The sequence below is a fragment of the Crocodylus siamensis genome, chromosome 1 (assembly GCF_052110815.1).
Source record: "Crocodylus siamensis isolate JL-2025a chromosome 1, ASM5211081v1, whole genome shotgun sequence".
In the NCBI taxonomy this organism is placed as follows: domain Eukaryota; kingdom Metazoa; phylum Chordata; order Crocodylia; family Crocodylidae; genus Crocodylus; species Crocodylus siamensis.
Window position 1 is genome coordinate 129,468,174 of NC_143395.1, and position 17,989 is coordinate 129,486,162.

Sequence of the window (17,989 nt, forward strand, 5' to 3'; positions counted from 1 at the left end):
ACCCTTGTAACCTGTCTAGGTCTGATTGTAGCCTATTCCTTCCTCCCTTCCTTTAGTTATCCCTAGAGCCTAAGCCACACGAAAGCCCCAGACTTAAACACTCTTGTGTCCTGGAAAAGTTCAGATCCATATTTGGTTCCTAGTTCTATGACAGTGGGCCTTCATTTGTTGCATTTGAGGCTTCCAAGGCCTCTGGGGAGGGATGATGCACTATGTTCTCTTTAAAAGAAAACGCTGTTTTTCTCTACACAACATTTGAGAGAAACACGCCGGACGTTCCTTTAATCAGTATCGGGCTTATTGTTAGGTTAGGAATGAACTTCACAGCAGATGGGGCTTGAGTTTCTGGATCTTCAGAAGCAAATCTGTACATTAAAGAGTAAGTCAGTGGAAAGAGACTGCTTCTACTGCTGTCTGTAATCTGTGTGTGTCTCTCTTAATGAAAGGCATAAAGAATAGTCCATTTTAGGCACCTTGAGGATCATGGAGATTTTGGGTAGGGATATAGGTGGTGCAGGAGGCATTGAAAATCTTGGGGTTTATTTCCTCTTGTATCTTTTTTCCTTGTTACTCGCTGGTGATCTAAGTTCTTTGTTGTGCTGCTTTTTAGGGAGCGGAGGGAAGGGAGATTCTGTTTAGCTGAACCGTGTTAAACATACCACTAGTGCTGAAGTTTTCCTGTGCCAATAAAACCATCTGTTTTGTCTAAGGAACTGAAGTCCCTGGAGTATCTCTCTCCCAGGCCCACAAATAAGCAGCCCTTTTTACAGTCTCCAGTATTCTGTCTCAACTCTGCTAACAATGAGAGAGTACCCAGGAGGTCCTGGAGGAAGCAGAACTTCCCTTGTATAATTAACGGGGTGGGAGACTGAGGAATGAAGATAGCACATAAGACTTTTAGTGCAAACTGTTGAAACAATAAACAAACAAATGAATGGCCAGCACTTCCTTTTCTTATATTGTTAATGCTGCTTCCTTCAACTAGATCCTCCAGTCCTACCCCACAAAAATAACCATGTATGAATGACTAAGGTTTAACCCCATTCACTGCCAAATTTTACTGAAGCCCTTGATCAATGTTTTCAACATGATTGAAAATCCAGCTTTGCCATTACACAAACGTACTGAGTGTGCCTAACTCCTAACAGGCGCAGTAGTTGGACATCTCCATTTCTGGCAGATGTGCCATCTTAAAAAACAAGTATCCACATATGGTCAGGGATGCCTTACTTCAGGTACTTGGGTTAGGGACCATTTTGGTCTTCATGCCACATGGCTTTCAAACTAGTGAGAGCCCCAGACCAAAATGCTGTATCCAGATTATGTGCATCTGAATAGCATGGGTTGGCATGCCTGATCTGCAGTTTTGATTTGGCAAAACAGCCTCAAACACTGCCTCTGAGCCCCAGCCAGCAGCACTGCCATGAAGCATGCACCATCCATTTGCTCCTGTGCTGCACGTGCTACATGCTGAAAATGAGGCTCTGTAGATGCTCTTAGAGTGGTACTTGGAGCATACCTTGGTGTTGCTCTCAGGCTATCTCAGGTCTACTTATTGGCATGCCATTTGGTGCCATTCTGGAGGTGGCTACATTGACTCAATTTTGGGATTTCTTAGATTTCATAGACATTCGGGCTGAAAGGGATCTTGGGAGATCATCGAGTCCAGCCCTGTGCCCCAAGGGCAGGAAGTCAGCTGGGGTCAAAGGATCCCAGCAAGATATGCATCCAAATGCTTCTTAAAGGAGTCCAGAGTAGGTGCTTGCACCACCTCTGGAGGGAGTCTATTCCAGGCCTCAGGGGCTTGGACAGTAAGGAAGCTTTTCTTTGTATCCAGCTTAAAATGTTCATGGAGTTTGTGAACGCTGGTCCTTGTCATCCCTTGGGGTGCTCTGGTGAACATACGTTCCCCCAGATCCTGATGCACACCCCTTATATACTTATAGGCTGCCACCAGATCCCCCCTGAGCCTGCGCTTTTCCTGGCTGAGGATTCCCATGGCTCTCAGTCTCTCTTCATAATGCTTATTCTCCTGACCTCTGATCACGTGCGTGGCTCTCCTCTGGACTCTCTCAAACTTCTCCACACCCTTCCTGAATTGTTGAGCCCAGAATTGGATGCAGTACTCCAGCTGCGGCCTCATCGAGGCAGAGTACAGCGGGAGGATGACATCCTGAGATTTACTTGAGAAGCATCTATGGATGCAAGTCAGAGTTTGGTTTGCGTTACCAGCTGCGACACTGCATTGGTGTTGCTTGAGCACTCTGTGACTAAAGGCTTGTTTGTGGACACATCTGAAAGTGTGAGGGGAAATGAAAATGTTGAGTATGTGTTACCACAGTGTTGATGTTTCTTCATCTTTTACCTCTTGCCTCCCTTTGGGCCATTGGCTTGTAACCCTAACCTTTATGATTTTCTCTATAAAAGTGGGCAATCCCCCTTGTTTCAGTGCCAGTTTCTGGGGCTGCATAGTTTTCTCCTTACGTCACATGAGGGTTTTTATTCATTGGCCCTCGGTAGGGGCTTTTTGTCTGTTTTAACCAGTCAGTGTGAGCATTTGAAAACAAAACATGTGCAACAACAAAACTCACACACTGCTGATGTTTTCCAGATACCATGCTGAGAGGTGGGGAGGACAGGAGGTAGAGAAAAACGTGAATTTCTGAGCAATGAAATTAAAACATACTTATGTGTCCGTTTTGCTATAATACCGCTCTGCACCTTCTCGTCTATCTTTCATTATCATTTCCCTGGCAGCATATTTGCTAAAGAAAGGGACGTTTGGGGAGAATCAGGTCAGCTGTGCTGGAATCGCAGAAGATCCATCTTCAAAATAAATGGTAGTGTCTGCAGTATCTACAGGTGTGGAAGAATGGAGGACTCAGGGTATAAAGGGGAGTAGCCAGTCCCCTTTAAAAAACGGCTCTGTTAGATGTGCAGTACAGGTACAAACCATGCATTTTGCTGGATGCTCACAGCTGATGGTTTCTTTGTTATTACTTGGAATACATGCTGCTCATGTTAAGCACAGCAAAAAGTCTAGGAAACTGAAATGATGACATTTAAAAAATGAAGTCTCTCAAATACACTTTTAATCTTACTAATAAGACAGTTATCTGCTACATACCAAGTTTAACAGTTATGTAATCAGTCCATATCTAAACATAGCTAATCATTGGTAGGATATATGGGTTAGCAATTGATATTTAATTAACCTATAAAAAGCTCTCTTGCTAAATCTAAATTACACTTCTAGCCCCAAGACTATTTAAGGTATTTTAAAACATTCTTAGTAAAAATTATTTCTCTGTCTAGTGTGGTGCAGCTCTTTCTTTAATTTTAGATGGAGGGAGTGAGGGGGCAAAGAGAAGATTATCAATGCTGTCTATAGACAAGACATCAAAGTAGCACATTCTTGTCCCCAAAATTATAACCCTCTATTGGGTTACAATTTACCTTGGCGAATTCTGCAGTGTCTGAGTTTGTGGTTAAGAAACACCCTCTTAGTGGCTTATGGCACAAGGGCAGTGGGAGACTGGAGTCAAGAAATGGAGTAGAAGAAAAAAAAAAGGAATCTCACTGAAATGTCATCGTTCACCAGCATTAGTGCAGGGATGCTTTTGGCGGGTCAGATAGATACAAGTCTATGAAAATACTGGCTTCTATCTTGTTTGCCAGAAAATGGATTCAGAATGAAAATGGAGGCAAGGAGAATAATGAGGTTGGCGTGGGGAAGGGTTTGTTGCTTTTAGGTCTGGGGTTCAAATCTTGATCGAGTTGGTAGTGATTGAAAATTGCTCCTACGGTTGCTGATGCCCTGAAAGCTTAGATATCCATGTCTATGTCCAGGTCTACTCTTTGATGAGAGATTTGGGCCTGTGCATCTCAATATTGTAGCGTGTATGCCTTTTTACCCCTGTTTGCCTCCATCTCTCTCAGAGCACCCTTCTTTCTCTGTTACTCTTTCAAATACCCTATTCAATACTTCCCCCTTCCATTGATGACTACTATCCTCACAGATGTTTTGATTCCACAAGGTGAGATTGATTTAATAATAAAATGTAGTTAGGGACCAGTTCCTGCTGTGGCTTGACCTCCCTCCCTCTCTGCTAGAGCTAAGTACTTTCCCAGATGGTGGTAACTTTAACAAGCATCAATTAGATGTAAACGGTGTACTACTGTGACCAGTCCTGGTCACAACTGCAATCTTTTTGCAATCTACTTTTTAAAAAAAAAATGTAAAAGGATGATTTCACATTTGCAATGCAGAATAGTCCTTACTCCTGAATCTGGCAGGATTGAGAAATCCAGGGAGTAGGTAATTAAAAAAATACATTACCGTAATATAAAAAACCCACCCATCCAGAGTGCATGGTTACTGGAAACACCATCCTAGCCTGGGAGAGGGGAATAGGGAAGGGAGAGTAAAGGGGAAATAAAGTACCAGTGGCTGGCTGAACAATCATGTAGACAAAGTAAGAGACACATCTGAATAGCTTTAACATTTCCTGAGAGTCTAGGTGAATAAAGGAGGACAGGCATGGGATGCCATATAGAGTAATAATGAAAACCAGTTATAGAGATTATGCAGTGTGATAGAAAACCTGCCACAATTGTACATTATCATAGAAATGAAAAAGATCCACTATCTCCTCCCTCAAACACTGCTGAGTGCCCTTTATTTCAGCACAGATCCTTGGAACCAAGGCAGTCTCAAATAATAACAGAAATGGCATGCTATGCAATTAGTCATGACAGGCACCCCTACCAAGGTACTCTGCCAGCTGCTGAGGAATTGGTCAGTCAGGAGATAAAGTACATAGTGTAGAAGGAATGACAAATTCTTCTGGTCCCTTGTGATTGACATCTATTCTGTGCTTATAGATATGCTTCACTGGGTGTTGTGAGAGCATTTTCTTGAAGCTGCACTTTTTACTTGCTCTGTGGGGAGATACCCATATTGCTATAACAGAGGAATGCCCCTGCAGATTTTCGTGCTTAACTCTTGGTATGTTTTGGTACATTTCTCTGTGCAATGAAGCACATGCTGTTTTTCACCCAAATTCCTACGTCTCAATGCGCGTTTCCAAAGTGTTGGCTGACTGGGAGGATAGATTTGCAAATTCAACTTTCAAAATCATGTGAAACCAAATTAATTTCTAGTACAAATCCAGTGATCCCTGGAGAGTTAGCCCAGGGTTCAATTTCTGCCCTGATGCAAGTCCCCCTGGAATCCACAATGTTGTATTAAGGGAAGACTTTGGGCCTTTGGTCTGTATTCAGCCAATAGCTGGAACCTGAAATGAAGGTGTGATCTAGTGATTCAAACCCTGGGCTGGGAAAATGCGTGTCCTGAGTGCGACTGACTCTATTGGCAAGAGACGCAGGGCCACAGAAGTCTTTTGTTTCAGCTTCCCTGTTCCTACAGCTGGGATCATACCCACCTACTTCCTGAGGCACTTGTGTGAATTAGCCAGATGTGAAAAGCTTGTTACTGTCTGTCTGCTTGTTCCAGTTGCAGTTCAGAGGTAGAGTCCACATCCTGCAGCTAATGTATGCAGTAAACTACATCAAACCATGTTTCCATAAGCACACATGCACAGCAAGAGGTTAGCTTAGAAAAGAAGCTACGCAGGGGTGATTGCATGTTGTGTCGCATGTGCTAGTGAAGTACTGTAAAGAGCATGATTAACTTCTACTTTCTAGCACTGGTTCTCCTGTTTCACCCGTATGTTAGTGTGCTGTGTATGAACAGCACTTTGTGTGACCTGTCTCTTGCCACTGTAGTAAGCTAACACCCATATAAAATGTGTTTTATTTTAAAAATAGGCCATCGTTTTTATTTTACAGGCTTCAAGCCTTTGGCATGGCATAGGATGCATCATGGCACCTTTGAAATACCTGGAAATTATGGCAATTATGTGCCAATGAACAGGCAGTCCTACTTTCCACGTGTTCATAACATTGTTATGAACATAACATAAGATTGGTTATGAAAGTTTTCCTGTACGATGGGAGTTGCACTGAGAATCTTAAAGGATGAGGGTGAGTGTGTGTTATCAGTGCCGGCATTCTCAAGAGGCCAAGAAAGAATCCTGCCTTGGCTTCTGCATTAAAAATATTTGCCAAAGCATCACTTCAAGCAGGAGCTCCTTGCTCATTGACACTCTCTGTTCTCTATGCTTGAGAGACTCTGAAAGCTGCAGACACTATATTTGCAATCATTGGATTGGAAAGGATGATGTTTTCCTTACTTCCTTCATCAGTGTCTAGCTCTTGCCAGCTTAGTTAACACCTTGGGTACTTGCGAGAAAGTGAATGTTGTCACTTGGGAAGTGGGCAAGGAGAAGGGGAGCGTGCATCTTGTGCTACCAGTTATTTGGTCTTGGACCTCTTGCTGTAGATGAGAAAAAGTTGACTCTGACAGCTAAGGAATAGAAACTTGCCTCGTGGTGGCTTGATTCCAAAACCAGTGCGAGGGACGGAAAGGGAGGGCAGAATGAATACTGGTTGCACCGCTCAGTCTGTAGCTGAGAGATATTGCTGTCAGTGAGCTTCCATGATGGACACTTACTATCCACTCCGAAGGTTCAAAAGCCCTGTGCTGAGGGCTGCCATGGGCCTTCCTGGTTCTTCACTTTTGACCCAGATCAGGGATAAAAATAGGAAACTTTAATGTTTGAAATGATTCAGGGGAAGGGAGTGGGAGAGGGCATGTTGGGGAAAAGAGCCTCTTCCTAGCGGTGCTGGGAACTCAGCTTGGAGCTTTTGTTTCTCACGGTGAAGGCTGTTCTGGGGACTCCCATACTTCCCCTTTCCCTCACTGTTAAGGCTTTTGACATGTTAAAATGCACATAGCACATGTGAATTGGTTCGCCACACTGCACAGTTCTAGTGCGGTGGCAAAATTAGATACTGGGAAATCCCAGTATCTAAAAAAAAACATAGACAAAATAAAAAGGGTGCAGTGCATGTGGCAGCAGCATTCACTGCCCAAAATCAGAGCGCTGCCGCCGCTACTAATCGTCCCCAGGGAAACAGACTTGCATGCTTGTAGGGATGTGCCTCTAGGTGCTACTGTAATACTACGGTTATTACTATTACTACCACTACCAGTGGCTGTTATTCCTTGTGCATTTGAGGCACATCTTGTGGTGGTATTAATGCTAAGTAAAGACAAGTCAGGAAAATGGCAAAGGAAAAGGAAGTATTATTCCCCCCACCCCTTCTCCACAGATAAGGAAGTAAGGCCATGAGATAAGGCCACTCAGAATTGTTTGGCAGTGAACTGGGAGTTAGACCCACATCTCCTGAGTCCCAGCCCAGCACCTCACCTGGGACATCATCCTTTTTTGCCTTCCCAAGAAATGTTTCTCGCAAAATGAATATGGAAACTGTCTTCCTGTTTTCTGCATCCCTGAAATTGATTCTGATGAAAATGACTATGAAATGAGTGCCAAACACTTTGCATATGGACTCTTGTAAGCAAGAGGATTAAGCAGCAAGTGGCTTGTTTTCACTTTAATAAAGTGATTGCATTATAGACAGTTTGCTTTTATTCCTTCTCTCCACCTGCCAGAAAGAGGAAGGGGCTGTTTTTGCTGCTTACTTCTCTGCAAGCTGCTACAACAGTGGTGAAGCATGTGTGAGCTCTGTATGTCTGAAGATCATGCTATAGTAGACCTGCCACTGCAGCATACCCTGGCTTATGAGTTGAGTTACTTACCTGTTAGTTGTGTGACTTAGGACTGGTAGTCAGATTCTGAGGCAGGGAGTATTCATATACATCAGTGATACTTTCCTGTGCCCCCTTCCTATCCAATCACAAGTTAAATCAATCCATAGCAGTTATTTTGGAGTGGTAATTAAATTTAAGTCTACTGCCTACTCACACTGTTGTCATTTCTTACGGACTGTGGCCATTGCCTTAATTCTTCTTTTTTCTTTAAGATTGTTTTTCTTTGCATAATTCCAGGGTAAGACTTGCCTCTTTCTGCTTACAGGAGATATCACAGTCATTGGTGAACATACCTTCTTTGCCACCTTTCAGCCCTCTCTCAGCTGTATGCCGGTGGGGCTGTGAGCATTTGGGGGAATGACTGTGATTCATCCTGTGGCTTATAAAGTTAACATTGTAGTTGTCAGTCACAATATGGAAGCCAAGGACAATCATCATGAACAATAAAATTTGAATGGCACCTCTAGTTCTGGGAGTAGTTTTCAGTCCCAAACTGACTCATTTTCACAATACCTCCGTGGAGGAAGTTCCGCAATTCCTGTTTCAATAAAGGCAGAAACACACTAATGATCTCAAGGGATTCTTTGGGGTCTGAATTTGGGAGTTTGTGGGGCCTAACCTTCTGCTCCAATTACACATTCCTTGCTTGTAGTTGTCACCCCTCCAGAACAGAGATGCAATGAGTTGTCAGAGAGGGGAACCCGATACCACTGTTGCCTATGTTATACCCTTTCTACATGTGCAGTCCGGACCCCAAAGGACCATCTCTGTGGCAGTAAATTAAATATTTGTCTTTCCACAGGAAAACAATCCACTTCTAAAAGGTTGGTTGCTTTTAAAAAAAGGAATGTGTGAAAATTCTGTTACATACTTCATTTTTGTTTTTAAACATCAGTTATTCTGGCACAGTCCAGGCATTTCTGAATTGATTTGGTTTCTACTTAAGTCCAGAAAATGTACAAAAAAGTTCTAGTACTTTTTTGGAGATGATAAGATTTGCTAAGTGGCTTGGGGAAAGGTTTTTGAATAAAGATCTTGTCTCACAAATGCCAGGATCAGGCGGGAGGAAGAAACAGTGAGAAATGTGGAATGTAACTGAGTTTGCTCTGGAAAAATGACTGTGAATAGTACATTGCAGTCTAATTCACTTTTTTGCAGCCATGGTTTTCAGTAAGGGATTCCATAACCTCTAAATTGAATCGCTGCACTAAAATTATAGCTCAGTTGAGAGACCCTGTTAGCTGCATTGCATGAGATAAGAAATAGTGTTGTGTACAACACCATTTCTAAGTACAGAAATCATGCACCAAAAACATAAGAAAAATAAAAGCATTTGTAGTTTTAATGGAAATGAAATGCTGATGTCAGTTCCAGAAAGACAACACAGATGCTCTGAGCCTGGGACCCAGATGTTTCAGTGGATGTAACAGCACCTGTACTGACTCCATTAGCAGCACACGCAGCCCCAACATGAGCGCTGACAGCACACAGGCCTCAGTGGAGGTTCGTAAACAAGCCTAGTTCTTCCCCTTTCTGGAGTCTGGACAGCAGTCTGAACCAGATGGAGGATCTGTGTCCATTGGAAGCCTAACTCAAGAGCTCAAGGGAAAGCATGAGTGAAATTTGTGAATATTTCACTGCTTTTGTTCTCTTACAAGCAGAGGGAGGAAGGATGTAACTTGTAACTTGCAACTGAGCAAGTTTGTTCATGTTTTTTATTTTGGACTGTTTTCCTGTTTTGGCCAGAGAATAGGCAACTTGCAAATGATCAGAACTGGGAATCTGTCCAGCCAGGTGACTGAGCCAGAGTGGGGAAGAAATGAAGAAGGCTCTGATAATTTGGCAGCGAGCAATATGGGGAATTCATCCACCTTGTAATTTAATGAACAAGTTTCCCTGCATAACTGGGTCCTTGACAGTCTCTCTGCCAGCGATTTTCATTGCTTTGGGTTTGCTTTATATTGTTAATGTGGATCTATTAGCCTTTCCTTCAAAGGTTTCACAGGAATGTAGTGAGAAGACAAAAGGTGGATAGAGAGAGACTTGAACTACACCGAAGTTTTAGAGTACTTTCTTTCATTCCTATGTTAGCAAACCCTTTATTTCAGTTTCTAAAATCTTCACAATCATGGCTGCTTACATACAGGGACCTGATCTACTAAGAAAGAGATTTCATAGATTTTATAGACATTAGAGCTGGAAGGGACCTTGTAAGATCATCGGGTCCAGTCCCCTGCCCAAGGGGCAGGAAGTTGGCTAGGGTCAAAGATATCCCAGCAAGTTAAGCGTCCAAATGTTTCTTGAAAGTGTCTAGAGTAGATGCTTGAACCATCTCTGTGGGGAGTCTATTCCAGGCCTTGGGGGCTCAGACAGTAAAGAAGTTTTTCCTTATGTTCAGCCTAAAATGGTCTTGCAGGAGTTTGTGACCATTGGACCTTGTCATCCCCTGGGGCACTCTGGCGAACAGGTGTTCCCTTAGATCCTGATGCACACCCCTTATGTACTTATAGGCTGCCACCAGGTCACCCCTGAGCCTGCACTTCTCCAGGCTGAACAGCCCCATGGCTTATAGCTTCTCTTCATAAGGCCTATTCTCTTGATCTCTGATCATGTGTGTGGCTCTCCTTTGGACTCTTTCAAGTTTCTCCATGTCCTTTTGAATTGCAGAGCCCGGAATTGTATGCAGTACTCTGGCTGCGGTCTCACTAAGGCACAGTACAGCAGGAGGATGACATCCTGGGTCTTGTTCAAGATGCATTGGTAGGTGCAATCAGAGTTTTATTTGCTTTGCCAGCTGTGGTATTGCATTGGTGGCTCATGTTCATCTTGTGGTCAATCATGACCCCCAAGTCTCTTTTGGTCATGGTGCTAGTGAGCGTAGCACTGCCAAGCCTATAAGTGTGATGTGGGTTTTTATTCCTGAGGTGGAGCATCTTCTTGCCTTTCTCCGTATTTAATGCCATCAGGTTTTCATCCGCCCACCTTTCATAGATTTCATAGACTTCATAGACATTTGGGGTGGAAGGGACCCTGGAGGATCATCGAGTCCAGCCCCCTGCACCCAGGGGCAGAAAGTCAGCAGGGATCATAGGATCCCAACAAGATAAGCATCTAAATGTGTTTTGAAGGCGTTCAAAGTGGGCGCTTGAACTGCCTCAGGTGGCAGTCTGTTCCAAACCTTGGGGGCCCGGACAGTGAAGAAGTTCATTCTTATATCCAGCCTGAACGGGTCACAGTGGAGTTTGTGACCGTTCGATTTTGTCATCCCTTGGGGGGCTCTGGTGAACAGTCATTCCCCCTGGTTCTGGTCAGCGCCCCGATAAACTTATCGGTGGCCAGTAGATCACCCTTTAGCCTGCGCTTTTCCAGGCTGAATAGCCCCCTGGCTCTCAGCCTCTCATCATAAGGTCTGTTTTCCTGACCTCCAAGTCCCTTTCATCTGTAGTGCTAACCAGCGTAGCACTACCGAGCCTATAAGCATGGTGCAGGTTTTTCCTCCCAAGGTGGAGAACCTTGCATTTTTTGGTGTTGAACACCATCAGGTTCTCATCCGCCCATTTCATGAGTCTGTCCAGATCCATCTGGATCACCCTCCTGTCCTCAGGTGTGAATGCTTTACCCCAGAGTTTGGTGTCAACGGCGAACTTGGCCAATCCGCTTCTGGCACCAATGTCCACATCACTGATGAAGATGTTAAACAGTATAGGCCCTAGGACAGAGCCTTGTGGGACCCCACTGGTCACAGCACACCAAGACGATTGGCTCCCGTCAACCACCACCCTCTGGGTCCTACCGCAGACCCAGTTCCCCAGCCAGTGGATCGTGGTGACGTCAAGGCCGCAGTTAGCCGGTTTAGTCAAGAGGTGATTGTGGGATACCAGATGGAAGGCTTTTTTAAAGTAGAGGTATATGACGTCGATCTCTTCCCCCTTGTCCAGGTGATAAGTCACTTGGTCATAAAAGGAAATGAGATTGGTCAAGCAAGACCCACCCGCAACAAATCCATGCTGGGTATCCCTCAGGATATTGCCTTCAGTTAGTCTGTTAAGGATGGCCTCCTTGATAATCTTTTCCAAGACCTTCCCCAGGATAGAGGTCAGGCTGATGGGCCTGTAGTTTGCTGGATCTACTTTCCTCCCTTTCTTGAAGATAGGCACGACATTGACCCTCTTCCAATCATCGGACTTTACGAGAGTGCCAAGAACTCTCAAAGATTCATGCCAGGGGCTGAGCTATGATGCTCGCCAGCTCCCTGAGTACCCTTGGGTGTAACCCATCAGGGCCAGCTGAATTGAAGGTAGCCAGCCTATTGAGGTGTTCCTTTACAAGGTCAGCTTCAGTGGAGGGCAAAGAATCTCCCTCGCCCGGGCCTCCCTTGACCCTTGCAAGCCTATCGAATTTGGCCTGGATCACCAGCCTATCTTCAAGTGTGGGCACTCTTTTGTGAAGTTATGTGTACATGGTCATTTTTTTCAGCATAGAATAGTACTTTCAGTTTCTACAAAAGCTTCCTGCAGAGATTGGCTAATATTCTCAAGATAAAATTGAATGCTTTCCTACAATCAAGAGAAGAAATGGTAGATGTTTTTTGTTTTGGTTTTGTTGCATCTTTCTCCCTATATTGGGGATGTGCCTAATACTTGGAGGAAGGACTCTATCATGTGAAAGATACAAACAGTGTGGAGGCTGGTACTGTAGGATCCTTACACTTGAAAAATTCTGGCTGAAGATGAGGAGGTGACCTGTGAGAAGAAGGAAAACTCAGCAGGGGGGGAGTAGGATTCTTTTTTCTTATTAGTGAAGAGTTTTCCATTCAGGAGACCATCGTGACTAGAGAAAGAAGTTACACAGAAACCATTGTAACTTAATTGTCCCTTAGCTGTGAAATTGTGGTGTTGCTCTGGGATTTAAGCACAGACATGAGATCCAGTGTTTTACTTCTGATTCCCTTCATGACCACGGACATCTTGTGTGATTCCTTCATCTTGGTTTTCTTATCTATAACTTCAGGCTAATAGTTGCACAGAGTGCTAGTACTAAATCTAGTACTAGAGCTAGCTTTTGAAAGACAGTCTTGTTATAAATTTAAACCACTAGTAACCCCAAGTCCCATGGCTGTGCAGCATACATGAAATTTGCTGGTGTTCTGTGAAATCTCTATGAATATGAAAGATTCATTTTTTTTTCTCCTGAAGAATGAGACTACTGGTATGTGCTGATGAAAATCCATCATCCTCTTCTCCCATCTCCTCATTCCCCTGCCAAAAAATGCACCCAATTTCCTGTTAAACAGTTCTGAAAAGTATAATCCAACAGGTGATTTCATGTACTGATGATCATGACAATGACTGTACAGGAACACGTTGGCACCCTAATCTTCTGAGTTGCACAGAATAGGTCTTTACAATACATAACACACCAGTGCTAGCTTGACACTTCCGAAAGGGCCTGATTTGCTGCTTGAGGGAAATGGGTTGGCTGCAATGTTAGATCAAAGCCAGTGAGACTGATGTCTTCCAAATCCCTCACATACGGATGTAGGATTAAGCGAAGAAGAAAACTCTGGTGTTTTGGTTTTTTTAATAGAGTTCCTAGAAAGAAACTGTAGAAGGCAACTTGCCCGTGATATATCCCTTAGTCGTTTAAACCAGGCCAGGGTTTACATGCTTAGGATTCAAGACTGACATCATAATACCAAACATTTTGTGCTTTGTGTTTTGATGAGCTGTGTACAAACACTAGACCTCAGGGTTGTGTGCATGTTGTCTGCATTCTACAGATGAAGAGAAAATGAGGCTGAGGTGAAGTTATATGCCCCTGGCTAGTCAGGTATAGAGTTGGGATTACAATGTGTGCTTCTGATTCCAGGTCCTCTCATTCTTGATCCTGCTGTTGTTCAACAAGTGTTAACTAGTCTCCATTTGCAGAAAACCCTTTTCCTTTTCTCCTGTTGCACCTACCATTAGGTGCTGAGCGGGGAGAGAGGCAAAAACTGTGGGTACATGAACAAGCTATAGCCAGGTCATTTGATGTGTCTTGAGATTTAATGTTGCTGCTGGGGGAAGGAGGGGTTGGGAGGCAGGGAGGACTTGTTAACAAATGGTGCTAATTTTAAAGAGTGATTTCTACAAGCCGAGCAGCAAGTGTAAGAATTGGACCTGAGAAGAAATGTGCTTTGATTTACCTATCTAGTCTGACAAGAGCATTGCGTAGTTGCTGCCGTTCTCTTTGCTGAGCATATGGAAGCAGAGCGCTCTCTGGCTAGCATCCAGACTTCCAAAAGTTAAATTGATGGGTATTGCCATGAGGGGTCTAGCTAATGGAAGACATAAAGAATGAAGCCTGTTTTTATTTTTGCTTGTTTCTTTCCTTAGGAGAGTTTTCCTCACAGAACAAACCTAGATACTGCTGCGTGCAACATATTTCTTCTATGTCTTCCCCCCAGGGATGACTTACACTGACTCGTGATCTGTTTTGTTGTTCCAGCCCATTGGGCTCATCAGTTTATTCAAGTGACTTTTTAAATGGACTCATTTTTTTTCTGACTTTGGAAAATGTGGAAAGACTCTTAATTGCACTTAGAGGGGTTGTGGGGTGGGAGGTGGTGAGGAAGTCCACCAGCAGTCCTAATACTCTTCCAATAGAGGATGCTATTGCAGGGACCTGGAAGAATAGCTCCATGGTTTTCTGTTCAGTTTAAATCTTGATTGTTTGCATGTAAAATATGCATTTCATTACAAAACCTGTATCTTTGCCCTTTGTCAGATGCTTAGTGTTTTCTCAGTGGGGGGATACATATTACTGTAAAGTGTGAAGTGTGTAGTGTTTAAACATTTCAGGACCTACCTTCTTTTTGAAATGAGAGCTTTGGGTCTCTTTTGATAGAGTGCAATGCATACACTCGTTGGACCACGCTGTAGATGAATAAATTCATAGATGGGGAAGTATTTTTTGTTTTCTAAATCACAGTCTTGTTTCATTTTTATGTTGCTTGCTAAATTAAGTTTTAGAGCTTATGTGCTTTTTCCCCATGAAAGTCAGACCAAGAATTATTATACGTTTTTTCACATTTTTTCCCCGTAAGCAAAAGTCAGCAAATCAAAGGTGACTCATCTTTAAACAGCAAATGATTTAAGCCAAACAATACCTTTTGATTTATGAGAATGGAAAAAGATTACAAATTGGAGATGGGATTGGGTGAAAATTCCCACTGCACAGATTTTTATGATAATTATCATCATATTCATCCACTCAACTAATTTTGTACTATCAGTTTTATTTATGGGTTTTATTTATTTTAAAACTTTTTTTCTTTTATTTAGTGAATTTATTGTCAATGAGTGATTGACAGTTCTGGAAACAGAAGTCTGCTATGCACAGAAGAAATGTGAGCACTGGGAATACAAACTTTCCCCTCCTGTCCTGTCCAATACGCCTCCTGTCTGACACATGATGACCACCTTTAGAAACAAAAGGGGCACTCTGTCTCAAAAGCTTTCATTCAGCAAGCACTGAAGCACATCATTATAAGTGTGCATACGTAAATTCAATGCTGAATCAGGTCCTAGATTTTTAACATTTAAAATACAATATTAGCATTCCCAGACATGAACCATAATTGAGCCAGCCCGACAAGCACAGCATTAATAAAAATCATGATTTGTAAGATACATAATAACTTTGCAGAGATTTTTTTTTTCCACTTCTTGTAACTGTTTTAGGTGAATTTAATATGCTTCTTTAAGCTTTCTTTTAAGATTAAGGATTTTAATTTTTATTAGCTTTATTTACCTGCCCCCAGGCATTGGGAAATTTAAGAAAAGCATTAAAAAACCCCACAAACCTTAAAACTTGTAGCACTGTATATAGTATTTGTAACTTTCAAAAATGTATTTAGTGCAGATCAAAAATATATGCTATGTTAGCCTAGATCACTGGTTCTCAACCTTTTTAGACTCAAAGTAGCCCTCAAAAAATGTTCTCTCTTAGCTTTCACTTTTTTTTTTTTTACTATGGAAAAATAAGAAGAGCAATGTTTCTGTTGCAAAGGACTTAGCAAGACCACAACAGGACAGGATGTTTTTGACACTGTGATTTCCAATCTGAAATCTCAGAGTTTAATTTGTGAATCAGGACTAGGGATAGACATTACACATAAACCGGTTTAAATGATCAGAAATGGGTTTAAACGTGCAATAAAACAGAAGTCAGCTCACTTAAACCATTTTCAAAATGGCTGAAATTGGTTTAAGATAAACCTGGGTGGATGTAGTATCAGACTTAACTGATTAGGGTCAAACCAGTTTATGGAAATTCTGTCCAGACTCCCTCCCAGTTCAAGTTAACTCACAGTCCCCCAGCATCCCAGGATACTTTGCAGCCATGAGCTGCATTGTCTGCTGTCGTGAGCAGGGTCTGTCCTGGTCCTCTACTCCATAGCTGGAGCACTATCACTCCTCTGATAGCTTGACTCTGCTGCCCCAAGCCAGGAGCTGGAAGCCCCAACTCCTGCTCAGCCTCAGGGCTGCCTGATGGGGGAGGAAGCTTGCATCAAGGCTTGGCTTCCTCCCGAGAGCTTGGAGCTAGGATCCATGTCCCCTGCTCAGCCTCTGGGCTGGCTGAGGGCAGAGGGAGGGAGAAGCCTGCACCAGGGCTTGGCTGTGCCTCGCAGATCCAGGAGTGGGGCTGCAGTCACCTAACCATGCCCCCTTTCCAGCTTCCAAGACAGCTGAGGTGGGGGGGCATGGCTCCTGGCTTTGGGGGGCAGAGCCAACCCAAGCCCCTTGCTCCACCCTTCTCCCTCAGCTAGCCCAGAGCCTGGGAAGAGGCATGGCTCCTAGATCCTGGGGACAGAGCCAAGCCCAGGCACAGGCTCCCCTCCCTTGCCCCGCTCATCTAGCAGGGAGGCTGAGAAGGGGCCATGGCATTGTACTGCCATGGCTAGGAGAAGGAGACTCCAGACTTGTTCTGGCTCCCAGCTCCCACTGCAGGCTTCCCCCTCCTTCTCTCAGCCAGCCCAGAAGCTGTGGGGGCATGACTGGGGGACTCCAGCCCCACTCCTGGATCTGGGCAGGCAGAGTAAAGTCCCCGGTTTAGGCTCCCCTCCCACCCCTGGCTCTGGGCTGTTCCTGCCTGGAGATCTGATGCCAGGCCAGAGGGGTGGGTTTTCCCTCTTACCCCTTCCTCAGCTGGGCAGGAGGCTGAGGAGGGGGCATGGCTTGGGGAATCTGCCAGCTCTTGGCTCCCAGCTCTCTGAAGTGGCCAGCAAGCTGGGAGGCATGCTCTAGTGCCCCCCGGCTATTAGTATAGGTGGCTGCAGGGAGAGGGGAGGGAATGGGGGTTGGGGGGGTTTCTGGCTCTCTTTCCTGTTTGAAATGTGAACATCAGTTCACTTGCTTGTTTGTTAAATCCATGCAGTTTAAAGAAATCTTCAAAGATTGAATTGATTCAGCCTTGGGCTCTTTGACTGTCTGCACTTATCCTAGGTGTTTCTACCTACCACAGATGACTGGTAGGGAGGGTATGGAGAGGTGCATGTGCCCTCCCTGAGATTGGCTCCTGACTCAGCACCGCTCAGGAAGGGGCAGTTTTTTTGCTGCTGGGAAGAAAGGCCATGACTCCTCCCACAAGGCCTGCAGCAGCTTCAACTGAGGTTTGGGCCCACTCCCACCCCTGGGGGACACTTTACCTGTGTTCTGGCTGGAAATTCTGGCCACAGGGCTCTGTGTGGTAGTTTGCAGCTTGCTGGGTTGGCTGCTCCGGTCCACAGTTTGCTGGGCCATGGTATACAAAGGTTGGGAGCCCCTGATTTAGGGCCCCACCCTGTCATAATCCAGCCCTGAGTATAGGAGTGGATATGGGGCTTTTGGCCTGCCCTGGGCCCACCCACAAATTGTGGCCCGCAGACTCAGGAGACACCAGTCATCCCTGGTGCCTACCCATGCTAATACTGCACAGCACCAGACGGCACTCTTGAAAGGATCTCACAGCACCCCTGGTGATGGTGTTGTAGCATTACTGGCCTATATTTTTTACAAAGAATGGTGGTTCCACTGTATGCTTAGGAGATTATTTTAAAACATATTTCACTCTGTCTTGTCTCTATACCCTGATAATTTAGTTGTGAAATCTAAAATATAACTGTTACAATTTGGGCCTGTGCCTCTCAATGCAATTGCTACTCTGTTGTGAATGGATCCAGTCATTAGGTTCTGCGTGTTTCTAAGTCAGTGTGTCTGGGAAGAATCTTAT